The following is a 23,810-nucleotide window of genomic DNA, read 5'->3' on the forward strand; positions in this document are numbered from 1 at the left end:
TTTCAACCTTCTGGTGTACATCTCTTCCCAATTGCAGAAATGGTCCATTAGAATGAAGTATGAATACGTAAACATCCTTTCCTTTTACACAAATGATCAGAATTCTAAGGCCCAAATCTTGGTTCTGCCACTAATGAGTTTTGTGACCTTAAGCAATTTTCTAAATCACACTATGTCTGCATATACTTAGCTTCAAAATGAAGACAATACTAGTAACTAGCTCATAATGTTTTTATGAAGATAGATTGAATGGTGTATGTCAAGCTCTTAGGAAAATGATTGACAAAATATAAACAGTATGAAAATTTAACTGTTATTATTGTTGTGCTCTCATTACTATTAATAAAAAAAACAGATATTGGAGCATCAATTGTGTGCCAAACTCTATAGCAGAGGCAGGACACACAGGATAATACCAGTTTCTATATCTAAGAGTTTCAGGCTAGAGAAAAATGGAGATTGTCTGTTTTAAAGATTATCAAATGAGATACCAGGAGAAAAATCCATGGATAAAGAATAAAAGATTGTGTGAATTCTTTGAACCAAAAGTATCTGTGTTCAAGATGAACATCACTATCCAGGCATTGAAGTAGTGGGCAATTAACAGCAATCAAAAGAGCAAGAAATCAATTTAAATATTAAGAGATGAACAAGGGGATATGGCAAGATTGTTAATGTTAAGCAACAGGTATTAGAATCCAAATTTGAATGGCAGGAGTCCAGGCAGCAGAAGACTTGAGGTAAATAGCAGAAACAATTCATTAAGAAACCAGAGAACAGAGAAGAGAACTCAACTTTGGAGGAACTAGAATCTGACATCCCAAGGCCGACTCAATGCAATTATTGAGCTGTTTTCCCTAGAAGTTCATTATTCCCTATGGCTAGGGACAGGACCAAACTCAGAATCTGAGGGCATAGTTTAGAAGTGGAATAATTCAGAGAAAAATCATAGCAATTCACATGAGAAAACCTGGCTTCCAAACATGTCAGCTATACAATCTTCCTAAGCATAGAGTGCCCATTTATGATATACAGGTAGTATTAAAACATTTTATATTATGTAAGTAAGGACAGAAAGTGTTTTATAAACTGTACTTATATAAATTATCTTAGTTAAATGACGATGGACATAAACCTAAATATATTGGAAAATTGCAATTGAGGAACAAAATATTAGCCTGTGCAAGGACCAATGTGTTGTTGCATGTCTTCATCATCTTGCTACAGTCCTAACTAGGTCCACGGCATTCTCAAGCCCCTGGCTTCCCTAAAGGACTCAGAGCAGAGGAGGAGATGAACCAGCATGCATTGAATAACTAAACTGGAGACTGGTTAAATGAAATCACATTAATATGGGAAAGATTTTCAATACCTTCCTCCTTTTAATGCTATTTGTATTTTCCAAAGAAGAGCTTGTTGATCCCAAATTAAAATCCAAATGGGCCCAGCCAGTGTAGTTCAGTGGTTGAGTGTCTACCTATGAACCAAAAGGTCATGGTTCCATTCTTGGTCAGGACACATGCCTGAGTTGTGAGCTCAATCCCCAGTGTGGGGCATGCAGGTGGCAACCAATCAATGATTCTCTCTCATCATTGATGTTTCTCTCTCTCTCTCCCATTCCCTTCCTCTCTGAAATCAATAAAAAAATATTTTTTAAAATCCAAATGGTAGAATTTCAAAGAATATGACCAATTTTACATGAAAAACATAATGAAAAATGAAAGAAACAACATGAGACTGGTATGCACGAGAACCAAGGCAAGAGATCTAGCACATTCCTATTCCACACAGTTCCCTTCTTCCTTCCCAATTTGATAAATATTCTTTCAAACCTCTGTGTTTTAGTTATTCAGATTTTCCTTTAATTCCACAGCCATACTTATACTAGTGTCAGAGGAAGTGGGGCTGAGATAGGCTGGTCAAGAGCAGCTTTGGCCCTTGACAGTTTGGTTCAGTGGATCAAGCATTGGCCTGTGGACTGAAGGCTCCCGGGTTTGACTCTGGTCAAAGGCACATGCCCAGTTGCAGGCTCAGTCCCTGGTGGCGGGCATGCAGGAGGCAGCTGATCAGTGATTCTCTCTCATCATTGATGTTTCTATCTCTCTCTCCCTCTTCCTCTCCCACTCTGAAATCAATAAAAATATATTTTTTAAAAAGTGCAGCTTTGTGAGTACAAGCTAAAATAGCTTTAAATATTAGAAAGCGAGTGGTTATTTGTAGTGGGAGAAATAATGCAAATATTAGATATGAAATTATGAAAGAATTAATCTAAATAATAGCAATTCTGATCTAAATATTTGACTCACTTCATAACAGCCATAGTTCACTAAACTGATCAGAATTTCTTTCCAGAGCTTTGAAAGATCTTCTTTCTCCTGAAATATTATTTTTTAGAATGTACAATACTCTTAAAAACTTTAAAGTTATGTACCTTCAGCATACTTACATATGTAATGGATCTGTTATAATACAGGAGCATATCAAATGCATACACTCTTAAAACACTTTAATTAGTCTGTTAAACATTTCTGCCAATCTTTTTCTATATGCAAGATGCTCTACAGTTAAATGGTACATTCCAGAATTCCCTCAATTACATGGTTTCTAGAATTTTTGATTGAGGTGATCAGTAAAATATAAATAATGTGAGATTTCTGTTTCATATTGCTTAATCTGGACATGAGGCTAAAAAAAACCCTATCAATTAATTACTAATTATATTTTTTAAAACATAAATAATTTTTCAACAAAGGGAATTAAAAGTTCACCTAAAACAGGAATTATGAGAATCCTTGATTTTTTTTAAATGTAATGGATTTTGCTCTATAAAAAACTCACTTATACAAAAACTCACTATATCTTTTTGTTTTAATAGAATCAGAAATATTTCTGAACTCCTACTCTTCCACTGAAAGTAATTAGAAAATTAAAGAATGTGTTTCAGTTATTTCTAGCTCTATCCAGACACAAGAAATCTAGTATAAACCTCAGTAGTTACATAAAGAATCTCTTTGCTTCACTGAAATAAAGTTTTGAAGTATTCATAACATTTTTTTGTACCCAAAGAGGTATTATTTCTGAACATTTGCATGGCACTTTTATTGTTAAAGTGATTTATAATTGCTTACTTTAATTATTCTTGCCATGAGCTACAGTCTGTGGTGTCGCAAACAAAAACAAAAGTGAGATATATCTGTAAAAGTATATGTACTTTTCCAATGTTTTCTTTATAAGCATCTGTAAAGCAAGTCATCATATGATTTATTATTAGCATATTAGAAAGAATTTTAAATATAGAGTTGATAATTTTACTCTTGATACTTACAATATAGATATTATTGCACTAACATAAGGTAACTAGAGATATTAACATGGGGACATATACAAGTATTTGTCTTATGTGTAAAAGTAAGCCATATAACTTTATGATATAATAAACAACTTCATGTTTAGACTGGATATATATCATCTCCTCTCATTAGTAATTGGGGTCAACTTCTTGAGGCATCAAACAATTTCAAGAGATGTATAATTAGTGGAAGGAACACAGTTAACTCAAAGGAGAGGGAATCCAGAAGATAGGTCCTTTTGAATTAGTGTCTAAATCTAAGGCAGCTTTAAATGACTGCTTGCAAAATAGAAGGTCACCATGAATGTGGTTAGCCTGGTCAAAGGGAAAGATAGAAGAGACAGATGACAAAGGAGCAAAGATATCATATTTGAACTGATGCTATTTTTGTAGATTGAACAGTATATTACTTTCCTTATCATAAACTTGGTGGCTTATACAAACAGAAATGTATTCTCTCACAGTTCTGGAGGCCAGAAGTCTAAAATCGAGGGGTGGATAGGGCCACACTCCCTCTTACTATGCTAAGGGAGGGTCTGTTCTTGCCTTTCTCAGCTCCCTGTGGCTCTGCCCAGCTTCCTCAGTTTGTAGCAGCATAATTCCAACCTCTGACTCAGTCTGCACTTGTCCTTCCTCCTAAGTCTTCTGTGTGCCTTTTTGTCTCTTTTAAGGACACTCGCTATGGATTCAGGACCCACCCTAATCCAGTATGCTCTCATCTTCATCCTTACTTTAGTAAATTTGCAAAGATCCTATTTCTAAATGAAGTCACAATCTGAGATTCCAGTGGACATGAATTGAAGGGGGGGTGACTCACTATAGAAAATAAAAAAAGAATTTTTTTAAACTTGTGAAAAAGAATGGAGGGAAAGTAGAAGTGTGGGACACAGAACAGTCATAAATATGCCTTGTTGACACCAATGTATAAAATACCATTTTTAATGTCCTGAAACATATATATCATTAACTATCTGTGGAAATAAGAACTTTAATATTAGGGAAGGATGATGGTGGAATTGAACACATTGTTTCCTGTCCCTCATGACCCCAATAAAATGACAGTAAAGAATCCTATATAATAAAAGGCTAATATGCAAATTGTCCCCTCGGGAGTTTGACTAACCAGGAGTTTGACCACTCGCTGTGAGGTGCATTGACCACCAGGGGGCGGTGCAGAATGAAGGAAGGTCCCGCTGGCAGCTGGCAGCTGGCAGCTAGGGAAAGGAAGGCCCCGATCGGCCCTGATGGCCGGCCAGGCCTCGGGACCCTACCCGTGCACAAATTTTGTGCACTGGGCCTCTAGTAGATAATAATGCAATATCATTATAATATATGCAACAAAAGATACCAATGAGAAGCAAGCCAAGTCATTCCACAAAACCCTAGAAATTATAGCATAGGGGAACTAGAAACTACAGATCCTAAGGTAAGTTATGGGACTGAAAACAGGTTATGTCTAAAACTAACAAATCAAGAAATAGAAATATAAGCACATTGAATTAGAAGTCAGATGTTGAATATTAGATTAAAAAAAAAGCAAAAGTATAAGGGAGGGTGACAAGGATGAGAAAGGGATAAGCAGTTTTTCATTTTATGCTTATTAGTATGATTTAATGTTTTTTACATTATGCTTTAAATTTATTTTTCAATTATAGGTGACATAGTATTAATTTTTAATCTAGAATGGAGAATAATATTGACAGAGATTTTTAAAATGACATTAAAACATACAAAATAGCAATTAGTAACTGTATTCATTAAACATTAACTTGGAGACTGGCACAATGCTAAGCGTTTTGCTTGTTCTAATTCATTGGACACAACAATCCTCAGACTAGGTGATATTATTATCATCTCTATTTTAGAGTTGAGGAACCATAATAATTTGTACAGACCACATAGCTCTTAACTGACAAAGATGAGAATCACACCTAATGCTTTCTGCTTTCAAATCCCATTTATTGGTAGGCTGTACCATAATGTGGAGCTAAAACCTTTGTCTGAGGCCTCCGAACCCAGTGATTCTGATTGGGTTATATGACAAAACATTCCTCTGTCAGCATCCTATTAAAACTAGGTTAAAGGGGAAAGACTCTTTATATATCCAGTAGGATATTCCCAGTTAACAGGCAATACAGAAGGACAATTTTAAAGCCCCAGATGGTTATCCTCTGAAATATAAGTATGTAGTATATATTGAATATGATATTCTAGAATACTTAATTACCATTCTTTGTTTTAGAAAAGAGAAAACATAACTAATACATATTCTTTCTGTTCATTCCTAAGTGTAACCTAATAGGGTAACATTATTATGTCCCAAATTTCACTGGGTAGTTCCAGGCTATGCCTCTTATTCTGTCATAATTTTTACTAGGCACAATGATTTTGATGTCCAGCATAACGATTGATGGAACCCTCATTTATTCTCATAAAGTTCCAATACAGGTGGTAAGTTATACAGCTCTCGCTATAATTTATGGAAGCCACAGTCATCACGCTTAGATATTAACACTTTTTTTCAGTTTGGAAGTAAGGCACTGATTTAGAACTTCCACCTGCTCTGGGATTCATTTGGCTCTTTAACTTAAATGCTTGCTATGAAATGGGACTTGGGCAGTTCAATCAAAGTCTCCGTCTTTTGGCAGAGGTCTGGAATTTGGGGACCAGGCCAGGCATCTTCCTACTCCTCCCTTCAGCTCCCAGTCTAATTAGGTTGTGAACAGGGGGAACACCTAGGTGTCCCTTACCTTTAAATATACTCTTGGGTTTCCCAGCAATTTACACCCCAAACTTCACCACAGACTTGTAAATCTCTGAACTGTGTGATACTCCACCCCCTTCCCTTCCTGTGAGATCAGTGGCTCCTGAGGGGAGAGAGACACTTGTAAGTCCCAAGATTTACAAGAGCGCTGTGCTTTCTAAGGTGTAAATTGCAGGGAGACTCCAGAGTGCAGTTAAACACTGAAATGTGGTAAGCATCATGCCCCTCTGTGCTCTGGGGCAGCAGTTACTGAAAAAGGGAAGAGAAACGGGAGAAACATTTGGGTCCCAAGTCCTTCACCAAAGTGTGACGCCAACATTGGAGGCATCCAGGATTCAGCAGAGAAATACATTCATATCCTTAATAATGTGTGAATTTGGTTGTCCTATTAAGAATTTAACATAATCAATTTAACATTTAACTGCCATGAGCCTAGTTAGCCAATGGTGGTAGCACACCTATTCTTTAAACAGTACAGTTATTAAAATTTTACTTCATGTCTGTTTCCTCACCTTTCACCTCAGCCGTGCTATCACGAGTAAATGTAATAGCCAGGACTGAAAGCAAATGTATAAATGATCTCGCCCTAGATGCTACGTCTACAGGTTGAAAATAGAGAGGGCCGTGGAAAGAGACCCGCACCAAAGTCACAAAGGTAGTGAGCACCAGTTGCATCCAATAAATGAAGTGCATAAGGGGAGGCCTTTCAGCTCTGTTTTGTTCTAGAGTGGAATACCTTCTCTGCACAAGATTTTCACATCCGTCCAAGAGAGAGCTGAAAAGGCTGTGGCCAAAAATACTGTTCTCTTGACCAAAAGATATTCATATACAGACCGACATGCAGGTGTGATTGTCCCAGTGCCCATTTGTGCCCTGAAGGAGGGCCCCAGGATTTTCCCTAGAAGTCATAGTTCTACTTGCCAAATGTATCACCTACGACTCCCAGGTGCAAATACACACACATAGAAAAGAACCCATTGCAGCTTACAGGTTTCTTGCTTTCAAGTCAATGTTGTTGCCTTTGGCTCCTACATCTACATTTCTCATTCACCTACTTTGAGAAAGAGGTGACACAGTGTACTCTTCCAAATGATGAAATGCTAACAACGCAATTTCTCCATTTTGGAGAACTGGGGAGAATGACTTTATTTTCAAATAACCATACCCTCACTTTTCCATGTTTTATGCAGGAATACTAAGGCATAGGATAGAATTTACTGGAGTTTTAGAGTTTCCAATCCAGCAGCACTAGGAGTAAGGGGAAATGGAAAAACAGATGTAATGCTGAAGCTTCTTGTTGCCAAAAGAAACAAGAACCCACTGGCACATTCTCTCTCTTTTCTTCCTTTGTGTCTTGGGTTGCGCCAGGCTGTCCTCCCGGCAGCCTCGGGCTCTTCCAGGATCTTTGTTACCTTCATGTGGAAAATTTGTGTGTTCCTATGAAACGCTCTGCTCTTTTTGTTCCCATATTGTCCCATCCTAGGCCTTAATCTGCAAACTGTTAATACTCCTCTTAAGAGATTTGAATATTTTAGTTTTAACTCCCTTATTTTCTCCTGTTAGTTTACTTGCTTATATAACTTTATATTTTCCATTGTCATATTATTTTAAAATTCTTCTTTGTTCTATCCTATTTATGGTCTTTAGAAGCTATTTCAAAATATATTTTAAATGTACTTTACTCCTCCGAGTTTCATTCACTTATCTAGAGACTACCTTCCCATGTTTGTCCCTTACACATCTTTCTTTCCATTTTTATTTTTCCAGATGTTTAACAGAATGTTTGAGAACATGGAATTTGGAGTTGACTAATGTGGGTCAAATCTCTTACTATTCACCAATTCTGCAATTTATTTAACCACCATAAGCCATATTTTCTCCATCTATTGAATTGAGATACTAATACTCGACAGCTCTGTTGCAAAGATTGAGTATAATAATGTTTGAAGCAGTCAATCACCATACTTGCCTTGCAGTATACTCTCAATAAATATCATTACTATATTAATCTATAAGCCAAAGGGAAACATGGAATACGTTTTTTATTTATTTAAAAAATGAAATACAGGGAAATTTGAACATTTAACTGGAGGTAAAAAAATCTTACAGCACCCAGTGTCATTTTAGCAGCACAACTTGAGGGCATATGTTGAATGTAATTTGCAAAAGGTAGTGTAATGTTAAAATAAGAACTTGACCTGTAGAGCCAGACAAGTTTTTTGTTCAATTTACTATTCCCCTTAATTTTTTATGTAGATGTCATCAAACCACTTACCTTTTTGATCCTCAATGTTAGCATCTACTAAAGGTAATAACACATAAGATATGGTCATTGTAAGGATCACAAAGCTGCTCTCCTGTTGTCTGACCTATGATATTATAGGGTCAGTAATTTGGGAGTGAGTGTGAAAAGTTTTCACTTGTACTAAGAAAAACGTACATATCCGAATGATTTCCATTGAGCCAAATGACATGTTTTTTCTATATGCATTGATAATAGTAGTTCACACACTCTGTGTAGAGGCAACAAATGAATAAGTTATCCTCAAACTTGGAAGAGCAGTTTGATATCTTTTGTAAACCACATTATGCATTAAGTGCTCACATTGGGCATAAGTTAAGCCTATGTATGTGGACAGCCAAAAAGTTAGGTTCAATGACCTCTAGTGGTTCCTTCCAATGGGTTTCTGATTTATTTTCAAGAGAAATCTCCATGGAACTGACCTACAGGCCTGCTGAGCTTTCTGGATTTGATAAGCAGCTCACTGAGTCTATAAAGCCATGGGCAAAGTCTTAGGTTACATATTTTAAAACTACTCGACTCCTAAAGGATAAGCTGTTGCCTTGGAGACATTTAAACCAATAGACACTAAATTGATCATTTTTAGTCTAATATATTTTCCTCTTTTTTTAAGTAAAACCTTGGCCTCTTCATTAACACTCATAATGAACATCACACATGCTTTTTCATATACTGAAATTTAACTACATAAGAAAATATAAATATTTCTGAAATGTGTGGATTGGTATTTGAGGTTTTAAAAGGTCATTCTACATCAATTATATCAATTTTATATTAAATTTATCACTAAAATTATAAAATTAAAAACTTCATAATTACAAATAGTATATATCAATCTTTTCTTTTCTCTTTTTCTATGTGTTGGGAATTCAAAGATGACATAAAGGTTATTTTACTTTTAAACAGAAAATGAAGTGAGAAATACTATTACACTATGTCTGTGAAATAAAATAACAGTAATAGAAAATTAAAACAATATGTTTCCCCAGAATTGATAACTTAATATAATAAGGATCTCAGGGTCTGTCAACCCCCAGAGGTGTTTAATGAGAGGTTATCAATATCATTTATCTAGCGTTAACCTAACTAATAAGCTGCTAAAGAAGCTTATTAGTGAATCAGGCAATCCAAGGTCAGGAAGAAAATGACTCAACTTACATGTGTGGAGGGGGCATGAGGCCTGGATGGGGAAAACAGGAAAAGAGTTTTTAAAAACCTGAAGAAGCCCTAGTCGGTTTGGATCAGTGGATACAGTGTTGACCTGTGGACTGAAGGGTGTGATTCCGGTCAAGGGCATGCACTTTAAAAAATCATTTGAAAATGTATATGTATAAATATAGGTGTAATATCAGAGATATTAATGCTTCTTGAAATTAAACTAAACATGTAAGTGATAAAATTTTACCTTCTTGCCATAACCGGTTTAGCTCAGTGGATAGAGCGTCGGCCTGCAGACTGGGGGGTCCCAGGTTCGATTCCGGTCAGGGGCATGTGCCTTGGCTTCGCTCTCATCGATGTTTCTAGCTCTCTATCCCTCTTCTTTCCTCTCTGTAAAAAAATCAATAAAATATATTTTTTAAAAAATTACCTTCTTTATCTGCCTGTTCACTTTAGCCCCCTAGATAATAATTTAATTAATTTAATGTTCTTATCCTCATGTAAACCAGCAGTTTTCCTTATTGCTTGCTTAAAATTAAGTCCACTTTCAATCTATTTTTCTAGTCCTAAAAGTAATAACTACATATTAGTTGATAGGAAACAAGTCAACATATCTATCGATAATGCAGCAAGGCAATTAGTTCTCTTGGGTAGAGAAATCCACTCTTCCAGAAAATTATTATTGATGTTTCAACCAATAGATGACTTAATGTCTCATTAGGCCACAGGCTCAGATAGCAGGATATTTAGGGATAGTAGATGTGCTACTTTTCAATTATGAAACATAGATATTTTAAAAATAATCACAGAACTGTACCTTTTCCAGGTGCACACACTATGCTAGCTGACTTCTGACACTCAAGAGAGCCAAGTACCTTTACTATTTTTACATTTAAGTTAGGATTTGTGAGCTATTTTCTACAATTTTCAAATATTTCTACCTTGACTATTTATTATTGTAGATATATATCTGTATCTGGAGATATACAGGCAAATAATTGTGAGCATATTGAGATTCTACTATAATATATGCACATATTCTCATTGCTCCTAATTTTCCCCTCCCCATTAATGACTAATAATGAAAATTTCCTATTATTTAGCACTAGCAAGGAAATTACTTGCCTTAATGGCCATAAAATCTGATCTAGATGAAAAGTTGATTGATGATAGAAAAGAGGCATAGAGAAAATTTCCTGACATGGATCAATTCCCACCACCTTGTCCCTGCTTTCTCCACCCTCCTTATTCAATGGGAGGCAGCGTCATCCATTGTCCTCTTCATTAGAGCTCTTCAATTCACCCACCTTTGTGTGTATATGATGTCTGCAGATTAGAAGCACATTCTGTACAATAGATCTCTCCATGGAATATGAAAAGAGGTTATCATTCATTGTTTTTGTTTTTATCCTAAGAAAATATAGAGGATATTTGTCATGAAGAGCAAAAAGAATTATGACTTATGTTTCACAAATAAGTGTCTAGTTTCACCTGCCATTGTGATATATTTTCTGCCCTCTGGGACATCAGGATTTTATATTGCATGTATAGTGGAAGAGGGTTGGCACATTGCACTACAGAAGGAGGTATATGTCTTTAAATTTTGTCAGGCTGTATGATTAGATAATGAATACATGGGCTATAGATGGGAAATGTGTAGAAACCCAGGAACACCTTTTGCTCTAAGGATGCTCATTCCTTTTGTGTTTTTGTTAACATTCAATATTATTTTGTTCTAGAGGCCTGGTGCACGAAAACTTGTGCACTGTGGGGGGTCCCTCAGCCTGGCCTGCCCCCTCTCATAGTAGGAGAGCCCATGGGGTGCGGGCCTACGCCACAGTCTGGCCTCCCTTTTCAGGAGGCGACCAGGCTGATCAGAGGAAGGCACCGCCCCCATCACCCCGCTGCTGCTGCCACTGCTGGCTGAGGCAGCTGTGAGACCTGAGCCCATGGCTACCATAATCCCTGGGCCTCACAGCCACTGGGGCTCAAGGCTGCCTGAGCCCACAGCTGCCTGAGCCCCAGGCTTTGCATCCACTGTGGCTTTGTCTGTATGGACATCCAGATGGATGTCCGGAAGACATCTTTCCTAATTAGCATATTACCCTTTTATTAGTATAGATTGGTTTTAGATGAATAGCTTAGTGATTAGACAAGCATATACTTTATATACTTTACCTAATGTTCCCCTTGATGTTTCCATTACCCCACCTGGCACCATACATAGTTACCACAATATTATTGACTATATTCCCTATGCTTCACTTATATCCTGAGACTATTTTATAACTACTGATTTGTACTTCTTAATCCCTTCACCTCTTTCAACCAATCTTCCAACCCTCTCCCCCTCTGACAACTGTCAGTCTTTTCTCTGTATCTATGAATTTGTTTGAATTTTGTTTGTTAGTTTATCTTATTAATTAGATTCCAAGTATAAGTAAAATCATATGGTCTTTCTCTTACTGATTTATTTCACTAAGATAATAGTGAAATTATCTGGTTGCAAATGGTAAGATTTCATTTTTTTTTATGGCTGAGTAATATTCCATTGTAAATATGTACCATGGCTTTTTAAAAATAAGGATACTTATTCTTGAAATAAAATATTTTCTTGACTTCCTTGGCAGCTGGTGTAACACTGAGATAAAATTTTTCTCACTCTTTTCTCCCCCAAAAATTAATCCCTCAAATAACATCTAGCTCAACTAGGTAAAGACAGGGTTTTGTTTATACAAACTTGTATTTACACAAAATAATTTATATAAAACTAGAGACCTGGTGCACAAAATTTGTGCGCTTGGGGGGGGGGGTCCTTCAGCCCGGCCTGGGCCCTCTTGCAATCCAGGAGCCTTTGGGGGATGTCCAACTGACAGCTTAGGCACCCTCCCCACAGGGAGCGGGCCTAAGCCGTCAGTTGGACATCCTTAGCGCTGCTGTGGAGGCAGGAAAGGCTCTCACCAGCCATGAGCCCCGCTTCTGGCTGAGTGGCCCTTCCCCTGTGGGAGTGCACTGGCCACCAGGGGGCAGCTCCTGAGTTGGTCAGTGCATGTCATAGCGACTGGTTATTCCACCGTCAGGCTGAAACTGGCTCTCCCACATCCCCCAAAGGGTCCCGAATTGCAAGAGGTGCAGGCCAGGCCGAGGGACCCCACACGTGCATGATTGGGGCCAGGAGGGATGTGGGAGGTTGGCCAGCCAGGGAAGGACCGCAGGAGGGCTCCAGGGCATGTCCGGCCCATCTCACTAACTCCTGATCGGCTGAACTCCAGCAGCAAGCTAACCTACCAGTCAGAGCATCTGCCCCCTGGTGGTCAGTGCACCTCATAGTGACTGGTCGACCAATCTATTGTCTGCTCCCTAGTGGTCAGTGCACATCACAGCAAGCAGTTGAGTGTCCTTAGCATACCATTAGCATATTATGCTTTGATTGGTTGAAAGGCCAACTGGATGACCAGGCACTTAGCATATTAGGCTTTTATTATATAGGATTGCTAATAATTACATTAACATCTTTAATACAGTTTCAGACATAAGATAGGCATAACTTTTTTTTTCAGTAAATAATTCCTAGGAAAAAAACTAACAATAATATTTGCCCTAAAATATCTTCCCATTAGCATAACATAATACTAAGAAGTTTGGACAAGTAGAGCATCTTCTTTACGTTAAGCTTTTTTTTTTTTTTTATGCTATGGACACATCAATCAAAATGCAGATATATTATTGCAAAAAGTATAATTCATGAGTGAGATTCATTTTGACAAAGAAACACAAGTATTAATTCATGGGAAAGTAAATAAGAGGAACCAAAATAACCCATCTTGAGCTTCGGTGGACTAGCATAGTTGGGATACCACAGGGTTCATCTTCAGCAAGCAGACACCAGAACAGCCTTCTGATCCTAATCACATTTTAATAGATTCCATTCATTCTTTCTGGTTTGAAAGTCTATGGATTGGCAGTTGCCATGGACTTGAAATATCACCCTTAAAGAGCTGAATTGATAGAAAAGGGAATTCAACACAGAACTAGATATAGAAAAGAACAGGGTCATTGGGTTTTTTTTGGAGGGGGGAAGTATTCCAGAAACATTGAAACAAATTTATTCCACTATAAAATGTTCTTAACATTTGCCTAAGGTGTGACAAAGCTCTGAATCTTCAATCTTGTGATCAAGCCTCCAAATAGTTGTTCCATAGGAAGACACAACTGTTTTGTAAAAACAGAAAATGACTTTATTGTTGGTAGATATTTGAGTTTTTACAAAGTAACCATTTTATTATTGCTTTACCATTGGTGCCATACATGGTCCACTCTATGCAGTTCTTCCATTAGCTGTAAGCATCAGGCACCTCAAGTTTCCCTAAAGGTGGAGCTTCTCAAATTTATTCAAAATATCTCTCTACATCAAGATTTCTTGGGTTAGTAGTTAAGTGTGAATATTGCTCTGTCCTACCCTAGAAATACTGAATCAGAACCTTTGAAGGTGGACTGAGGAAATCTCTATTTTTATAATTTCTCAGATAATTCTTACTACACTTCAAAATCTCATCCCAAGAAAGGTCAAATGATATTACATTGAATGGTAGCAAAATGTATACATTCAGAATGTGTGTCCTCAAATATATATGAAGTTATCCTATTAAATGACAACTTAGAAACAAATTGAAATCAAATTTCTTATTTTACAAATTTCTAAAATTTGAAATAAGTTGAGATTTTAAATAAATTTTTTCTTTTTTTTTTTCTGTTTCACTTAAGAATTACCACAGTTCATGGCTATTACTCTCAGTTGTGAAAGTAAACACTTGTAGAATTGCTAGGCTGTGTCTTTTTTTTCCAATTGAATCCATTGGAGCCCATGAGGTTATGTGGCTTCCACCTTGAATAATCAATCAGCCACAGGTCTTCTCAAAATTGACCCAGTCATGTTCAGAAAGTTTGTTAAGCATTTAGTAAACCTAATTCAATTTCAAATTTTGTAACCAGACCTTTCATTGGGTGTGTCTCACTTAAATTGATTCTATTTTTAAAGAAAAGTGTTATATATCCCAATGACTCTTCTAATAGCATAGGGTATGGTGGGGGGAAAAGTGTTTATTCTCTGCTATTTCCCAACTATATAAATTAAATTTTTGTCTTCAATTTTACATACTTTCTTAGTAATAAGAAACTGATCCATACCACACTCAGTCCTACTTTACCACATTCTAGAGGCAGGGGTGGGGGTAGGATACCTCCAAATTATGATTATATTCCAAAGTCTATCAAGGCACTCTCTCCCACTACAGATAAGCCTACAAAATCATGTTTGCTTATTAAAATTTCAATGAAAGATACTTGAAAAATACATACAATTAATGTATAACTAATAGACAAAATTGAATATTAAGATAATATTAAAAGCTTCCCTTCTGCATTTTTCATATTTGATGTTACTGAATCCCTTCAATAACACTCATGATATGAATCTGATCATGAAGAACATAGAATAATACACACCAGATCTTATAAGTACCTTACCTTAAAAACTGCCCAATTTTCAATAAGAGGAGGGTGGCTTATGGTACAAATTTAATACTAAAGACATGTCAAAATCACCAGTAGTCCAACTGTATTGAAAAAGTGTCTACAACACACTTATTATTTTTTATAATCCAAAGTACATAAAGAAAAACAAGAGGGAATCTTCTTGGCTGGTCTACATACACAGAACATGAAAGCTTTAGAAGGTCATGAGTTTAAAACATTTGAGAAACAGGGTTTCATAGGGTCAAGCTAATTAAGGGCATGGCTCCAAGTTCACCTCATTAACCACAGACATTGGCAGCTCTTGGAGTGTGAAGTCGGGAGATGACTGGGGTTAGCCTTGCCTCCTAAATCATGCCTCATTAGAGCTAAGAAGCTCAGACTATAAAATGTTTCCCTTAACATCCAGAAACCATGTAATGACTGTTTAAAGTATCGTGTCTACTTTTTTACATGAGGAATATGCCTCTCTCTCCTTCCATTATCTTGTCAGCATAATCTTTTTTTCATTTTAACATATTTTTGCTTCTATTTTTTAGGGATAGAAATTAAACTTTACTTTTTCTCTTTTACGTATATATTTATTTCTAACCCCTTTAAATTGATAATTCAACTGTAATCTAAATCATACAAGCCTTTACCTCTGCTAGTCATTGGAGCTCATCAATTTAGACCAGTAAACCACCTCTCTTTTTTATTATAACAGCAGGTATATTTTCAGGAAATGAAGAGGAATTGTAACTCACATATTCAAGAAGAGTTTAGAGGAGAAACTGCCTAAATTCTCTGATTTGTATGCTCAGAACCATACGATTTTCAATAATGTGAATGAAACCAGTCCTGCCAGCAATTTCCATGAGTAGCAGACCTCTCCTAACACTTTTTTTTTCAACATTAAAAATGTCAGGTTGCCTAACAGACCACCAGACAAATGTCCCGCTAGTACCTGGGGTAGTCATTCATACCTTGTAATCACCTACACAATGCCACAGTTTTATATTGCATTTCAGTCCGAAGGTGGACAACACAATATTTATGTGCCTCTATGGGATACAATATTCAGTGCCTTTTATAAAAGCTGTTCCACTGAAAGTACAAAAACTATATATGCTTTATTTAGTGTAGCGTGATGACTATATCTGAGACTCTTTTTCTCCTGGAGCTTTAAAATACACAGACTTGAGCCAATACAATGGCTTCAGAATAATCATTGGGCAATAGACGATACAGTTTGTATTGGTTCATGCAGCCATTTGTTTATCAACATTGAACACCTATCTAATGCCAAGCATATGCAAGCTTTACAAGTTTAAAGAATAATACTAATCCCATTTCCTTAAGAAGTGTATGGTTTATTGAGGGACAGACAATAAATAATTATATCACCTTAGTAAGTGCTGCAATGCAGACAATAGAAAGTTTTACCAAGTTCAGCAGACAAGGTCACACATTTTGCCTGAGGAAGTAAGGAGAGTCTTGGGTAGGTTCTTAGAGAATGAAGAGAAGTCCTACTGGTAGAGAACATTGCTGTGGGTGTGGGAAAGGGAAAAGGCAATGGTAGGCACAGACGTAGAAAGGTGTCTATGAAGAAGATAGGGCTTCTGAAGGTGGGTTGAATATGTTTAGCATGGGTGGGAGGTGAAGAGGAAGCTTGTAGAGGTGACATTGGTAAAGAAAAGTTAAATGGAACATACTTTTTTTTTTACTTTAACAAATCTATTTCATTAAGACAAGAGTAAGAGATTCCAGGCGAATATAGTACCAATGACTATAGAGGCTTTCACCATCAGCGGTTCTCAACCTGTGGGTCGCAAACAATGAAAATACATCCTGCATATCAGATATTTACATTACGATTCATAACAGTAGCAAAATTACAGTTATGAAGTAGCAACGAAAAGAATTTTATGGTTGGGGCGTCACCACAACATGTGGAAGTGTATTAAAGGGTCGCGGCATCAGGAAGGTTGAGAACCACTGCGGAAAGGGTGGACCAAAAGACCAATCTTGGAATAGAAAATCTCTACTTGAAAAGTTTCTGTTGTTATGATTTTCTTGGGGGTGGTTGGACATTCCCTGGCCTTTGATACACACAATATTAACACCCGTCTTGAGCTAGCAACTTGCATCTCCCTGGAGCTCATTCTGCAGTACATGCAATCAGCCTGCTGTCAAGACGTTCGTATTAGGAAGATAAATCTGGGTTCATAAGATCTTTGTTTGCTGTACTTTATCCTCCCCTTCTTGAACTTTCTGCTTGTGGAATTTTACCTACTCTATAGTTGATATTTCTGTTCTCTCTCATCCCATTCTCTTTTTTTAATTATATTTTTATTTATTTCAGAGAGAAAGGGAAAGGGATAGAGAGACAGAAACATCAATGATGAGCATCATTGATAGGCTGCCTCCTGCACGCCCCCTACTGGGGAACTAGCCCATAACCTGGGCATGTGCCCTTTACCAGAATCGAACCCAGGACCCTTCAGTCCACAGGCCTATGCTCTATCCACTGAGCCAAACCAGCTAGGGCTCATCCCGTTCTTACTCTTCTTGGTAGAGTCTACTAATGCACCAAGATCACAGACCAGAAAAGGAGTATGAAAGAGACAAGAAGGCATTCATCCTCTTGCCATCATTTTACATTCTGACTTACATTCCTAACCTTTGTACCTAAGAAAATCTACTTTGGGAGCTTGAGTGTTCATGAAATCTTGACCTTAAAATGTCTGAAAATTTAGTGAAAAAATTAGAAATGAAAATACAGTGGGGCCTTGACTTACGAGTATCCCGACTAATGAGTTCTTTGAGATACGAGCAGTCTCTCGGCCGATTTTTGCTTTGAGTTGCGAGCTAAAATTTGGGTTACGAGCCAGCTTCAGATACCCCACCGCTAGTTGGCGCAGCGAACGTCACAGTGAACGCCACAACATCAGCCCAGCATCATGTGTCTCACTCATTCACTTTTGATTTGACATACGAGTAATTTGAGTTACGAGCTCCATCACGGAACGAATTAAACTCGTAAGTCAAGGCCGCACTGTACTTCTTTTTGAAACAATGCGGAGGTTTTGGTTTGGTTTTATTTCTTGAAAGAGGAGACTCATCTCCACCCTTAGAGCATACCATTCCTTTGTGGTAAAATCAACTAATCGGGCCATTAGTTCTGCAGATGAAAAGCAAAGACCACCAACTGAAATGCAGTTGTTTAATACTGCATAGATCAAAGGAGCATCTCACTGGGAGATGGTCTGTCTACGTGGAAGGCAGAGCTTACCCATGAGACACTTGTTCTAAGTATCGACTGAGGTTCACCTGTTGCTTTTCTAAGAAGTGTGAATCTCAGTCCAAAGCTTTCTGTTAATTTTTGTGACTTATATTCATTTCAGACTTTTGGCATTGGGATATCAGAATGCTACGTTTTGGTTTTCTTGGTGAGTTTCCTCCCACAACACTGTGTTTTTCTGGGAACTTCTTCAATGCTGATATCCGTGGTTCACCTGTGGAGTGGGAGGGATATGGGCCATCACAGCATAAGAGAGGAGTGCAGATAGGATAGTGTCTCTAGACACTGGATTGGGAGCTGGCTCCCTGAACATGATGGTCATCATTAGGAAGTAGACAGGGGGGCCACTATATGCTCAGTTATTACATTCAAGGTGGGGTCTCCATGCCTTTTATCCACCTCAAATTAACCTCAGCTCTCTGCTGGAGAGAGAAAATGGGCTCCAATGGGGTCTAGATATGTACAAAACCAGAGAGCCCATGAATGAGACAAAAGAGACCCATTTTTCCTCTGCTATTTGTTATCTCTTAGAAATGTTCCCCTTCTGAAGGCAGGCACAGCCTCCTCTAGCTTCCCTGTGTAGTCATTTCTTCTCCAGACCAGCTTTCCTAGGAATGGGATGCCGAGGAGGAACCCGCCATTTGTCAGAGAACTGTGGTCCCTTTGCCTCGATGCTTGAAACATAGCAAGAGTGACCACCTAGTTTGCAAAATATCTCCATTGGAGGGGTTAACACTTTCAATCATGCTAGTTGGAAGGAACTAAGCTGCATCTACTGAAATTTTATTTCCTGCTTTAAGAAGAGGCCAGTGCTATTAAAAATTCAGGGTAGAGAAAGGGTCTCTGAGAGTCTACTTTGATGTCTTTTTTCAAAGCATTCTACAGAGAATCCGATCACTGAATGTTGTGAGTAAACTTCAACACCCTGACATTTGCCCTTGCTTCCTGCTGCAGTTTCTATGCCAGAGGTTAAAAGTTACTCTGTGTATGTTCTCTCAGCTGTCTCGTCATTGACCTCTGGTAACCTTGAAACCAACAGTGACTACTGAGAGTCCGTATTTCTCAATATGTCCTGATTCTCCAAAAGCTTTCATCACATATTTTTCAGTTAATACGTTCCATTTCTGGGTGTTGTTTTTTGTTGTTGTTGTTTTTTGTTTGTTTGTTTTTATCAATTCCTCATTCAGAAATGCCTTTCTTCAAGAGACTTAATCTTTAGTGAGCCTCTCCATGTTTATTAAGTAGGATTCAAGGTTCAAAACTCAGACACAGCATAAGTATTTGTTTTCTATTATTTAGTTTACTCTTAGACTCCAAGACCACATCCTGTCATAATGACAGAGAGTTTAACCTACATCTCTCCAATGTCCCACTGGCTTGTGCCTCTGCTTCTAGGCATCAAGGGCTCATATTATAATCATTAGTCTTAGTGGGTCAGAGGCTTCCCTTGAGATATGACTAATCCTTCAGATCCCACTGCTTGGAATTGAATTCATCCCACCATTAGAGAAAGGCAATGTGTCTTCGCAGGACCCAGGAATGCTATACAGCTGCTTCCTCCCACATGGCTCTGCCTCCCTGCCAACGGCTAACAGGTCGGACCAGGGTCTCCTCTTTTGTAAAACTTCAAGCATCTTTCTCATGTTTCTCTATAGACTGAGGAGATTTCCTTTTTCTTCTGTCTAGAAGGAAGCCCTGCTCTCTACCTCCACAACTATTGAGTTTCTCCAAGTATCACTTCCCAAACTCACACATCCTCTTCTCTTGATATTTCTTTCAAGAGCACTTCACCTAATCTCATGAGTGGGCTTAAGATTTAAAATAATAACCCATTATTCCAGAAACATAACACACAGAAAGAAAATTCAGGACCTGCTGTCTTGTTAGACAGGAGGACGGTAAAACCAAATGAAACAGAGAAAATCATAAAGCAATTTAAAAATAACTTTTAGCCCAGCCTGTGTGGTTCACCGGTTGAACATTGACCCATGAACCAGGAGGTCATGGTTTGATTCCTGGTCAGGGCACATGCCCCGGTTGTGGGCTCGATCCCCAGTAAGGGATGTACAGGGGGTAGCTAATCAATGATTCTCATCATTGATATTTCTATCCCTCTCTCCCTCTCTCTCTCTCTCCCTGAAATCAATAAAAACATTTTTTTAAAAAAAGATCTCAATGTTATGTTGCAGAGAGAAAATGAGGAGTAAGAAAGTATTGTATTGGTTGTGACTAAATCAGTATGAGTGACTTTACTAGAGTTATAGGATATCAATTAGATTGTAAGACATTGTATAGGTAGTAAAGATCAGACTACAGACCATACCTTTAAGAAGACTGTATGAAATAGAGTGATTTAGGCAACCACTAGAAATACTAGGAGTGTTTTGAAAAAAGAAGAGATGGTATTATTTTTGGAAATAGAAACTGGAAATTTACCCAATCCAGATGAAATATAGTGAAAATAAATCTTAAAATAGAAATTCATTCCATGGATTTATTTGATTGTCATAAGAGCTGAATCTAATTCCATCACTTTTCAGAGAATCAGAAACATGTTGCAATAACACATCAACTCTATAGTGACCAACATATTTCCTTGTCTCTGTAGCTCTTCTTCCATCCCTCTGAGTGTACACAGTCTTAAAGTTGAGACTCTGTTTCACTCGTGGGATCAGAACTTATCCTCCTCCAGAGAGAAGCCTATTCTAGGGACAATGTTAAAATGTTCAATTTAAGAGGTTAAGTGGCCCAGTTTAAACAACCATGTTGATATTCTTCCTACATTGTGTTTAGGTCTAAAAAGTTCATTCCAAAATTGTTGAAACCACAGTTCTTATTTTACCCACCAGTTCTAATAATGGAGTCTCTTTCTGCAGTACCTGAATTTCTAGTGTCTCTGTAACTTCTTGCTGCCTCTCCCTGAGTATTTATTTAGTCTGGATTTTTACCATGACTCTCTTTGCCTGCAATGGAACACCCATAGTTCCTGCATCTTTTCAAGGGGCTGGTGTCATTTCTAAACCACAACCTTTCCAATTCAAACCTTACTCTCCAGGGTTTCTGATCCTGGAACCTGACTTAAAACTGTTCTTTGCTTCTTTTTCCCCACTTCTTATTCTATGAGAGTTTTCAGACTGATAGGTTTAGAGATGAATTGGTGGGGTGGGGTGTTAAATTTCTAGATGGGGGAAGGGATCGAGTTCCCCATTATATGATCATTCATGGAGATCAGTTACTTTTCAGGGCACCATATTTACTTTTTGTACCACTCTTTAAGCATTACAAGGAAAGAGTAAAAGGCGAAGCTTCCAAAAACATAGAGGGTCAAGAAAAGTTGCACTTCCCTTGAATCTACAAATGGGAAAATTTTAGAATAAGGCAAAGAAAATAGTAGAGGGCATTATGAACAATCAAGGGAAGAAACTGGAAATAGTAGAAATAATGCTACCAGCATTAGAAATGTGCTACAGCTGATGTGCTCACTGTATGTTGTCACTACTTTAATTGGTATGTCATGTTTGGAAAATTATCACTGAACATTGCTAGACTTTTATAAAATGCAAAGGGAACAATATTTACCTTCTTTTTGGATCCTTTGCATGAAGGGCCCTATTATACGCTCACTTCATCACCAATGCACAGGAAAACATACCCTATTATTTAAGGTTTTAAGTGGCCAACATGTACATTTAATATGGGTTTGTTTAAATCAATGTCCATGTGCACTGTTAGCAAAAAACATTTCCACTAGTTCGGTCTAGAATAATTGAATCCATTTATACTCAACAGTCTACTGGCAAGCAACTGGTATAGCATGCTGGGAGTACTCAGTTTGATGTGGCCTTCTCCCAATGTCTGTAGTTATTGGCAATACTTCTCTGTTGTTATATCTCTGACCTTTACATCCCATCGAGATGTTGTTCTCTCTTGCCTCTGCATGAGCTAGATGAACTCTGGAAATAGATAATCTGCCTGTCCTTTGGTGGATAGTCATCATATCATTTTTTCCTGATTTGGTCATTTTAATCATCAGTTGTCATAGTATTAAGATTTCCTCTCTCTTCATGAATGATTAAAACTATAATATTCTCTGAAAACTGTGTGCTCAATTTAGATCACATTAATAATCATAAGTAATAATTATGTAAAGCAATTACTGTATCTTAAAACATGAAATATTCTCTTCCATAGGAGACTGAAAATTGGGCAAAATGTTATTTAAGAAAAATAATGATAAGGTAATAACTTAATAGTTTAATAATTTAATCAATAAGCTCAAACCAAGTAATTAGAGCTAATAAAAAATTTTAGAGCTCAACTTATATGACTTAATAAAGAAATATACTAATGTTTAATGAGTAACAGATTTTCCATTGTCTTACCCCAAAAAATATATGGTAGTCCATAACTGAGTAGATCATGTTTTTACAAGATGCCTGCAACTCACAGTGGGGAAACTGTTTTGAAAGGATTACCTAATAAAAAATGGAGAAAAAACAAGCGGGTACTAATGTATATCAATACCAAACATAACTTAGTTACCCTGTCTGGGAGTCAAAATCTATTACACCCTAGTAAAACAGATGGATTTTCTATTTTCCAATTACAGTCTAGATTTTTACTGAGGTCAATAAACATAGATGTTATGGGTCTTGCATAGTATTTTTTCCAGAGAAATATATGTACTTTAAGGGCTATAAAGTATATCCTGGTATATAAAAACAGTAGCAAAAACAAAAATTTATGAGAGTGAGAAGCAACAATCACACAGAAGATAATATTATGCATGGAATTACATCTTTCTATATTTAATTATTTCTTAGGCATCCTAATTAAATCAGTAGCTCCCTTCCATAATTTATGTCCACTTTCTATAAATGTTTTATTCAGCAATATAAAAAAAAGAACGATTGCTTTCACCTTATCTTTAAAGTTGATCTTAGGCTTGTTTCTTTTCCTTTTGCTTTGAAGGTTAATAATGTAAACAGAATACTGTGCTATTTTTTACAAACGTATCCTAACCTAAAACTTAATTTAGATTTTAGTTTTTTATTTTGATAAATATTACTAAACCCTACTAAACTTGGGAGAAAAGTTCTAAGAATATCTTTTAGAATAAGTTGTCAACTTTATACTCATCGCCTCAAATATTTTAGTGTCTATTTGCTACAAAGAGGGTCATTATACTAATAATAAGACACTATCAAAATCATGACATTAACATTTACACACTAATATCATTTAATCCTCAGATCCCATTTAGTTTTTTACAGTTATCCTAATGACTTGTATAATAAAAAAAATCCAATTTACAATAACATGCTGCATTTAATGGCCATGTCTCTTTATATTCCTTTGGTCTGGAATATTTCCTTAGTCTTTCCTTGACTTTTATGACCTTGGTATTTTTAAGATCATAAGC

This window comes from Myotis brandtii, unplaced genomic scaffold (genome assembly GCF_000412655.1).
Source record: "Myotis brandtii unplaced genomic scaffold, ASM41265v1 scaffold53, whole genome shotgun sequence".
NCBI classification, from domain to species: Eukaryota; Metazoa; Chordata; class Mammalia; order Chiroptera; family Vespertilionidae; genus Myotis; species Myotis brandtii.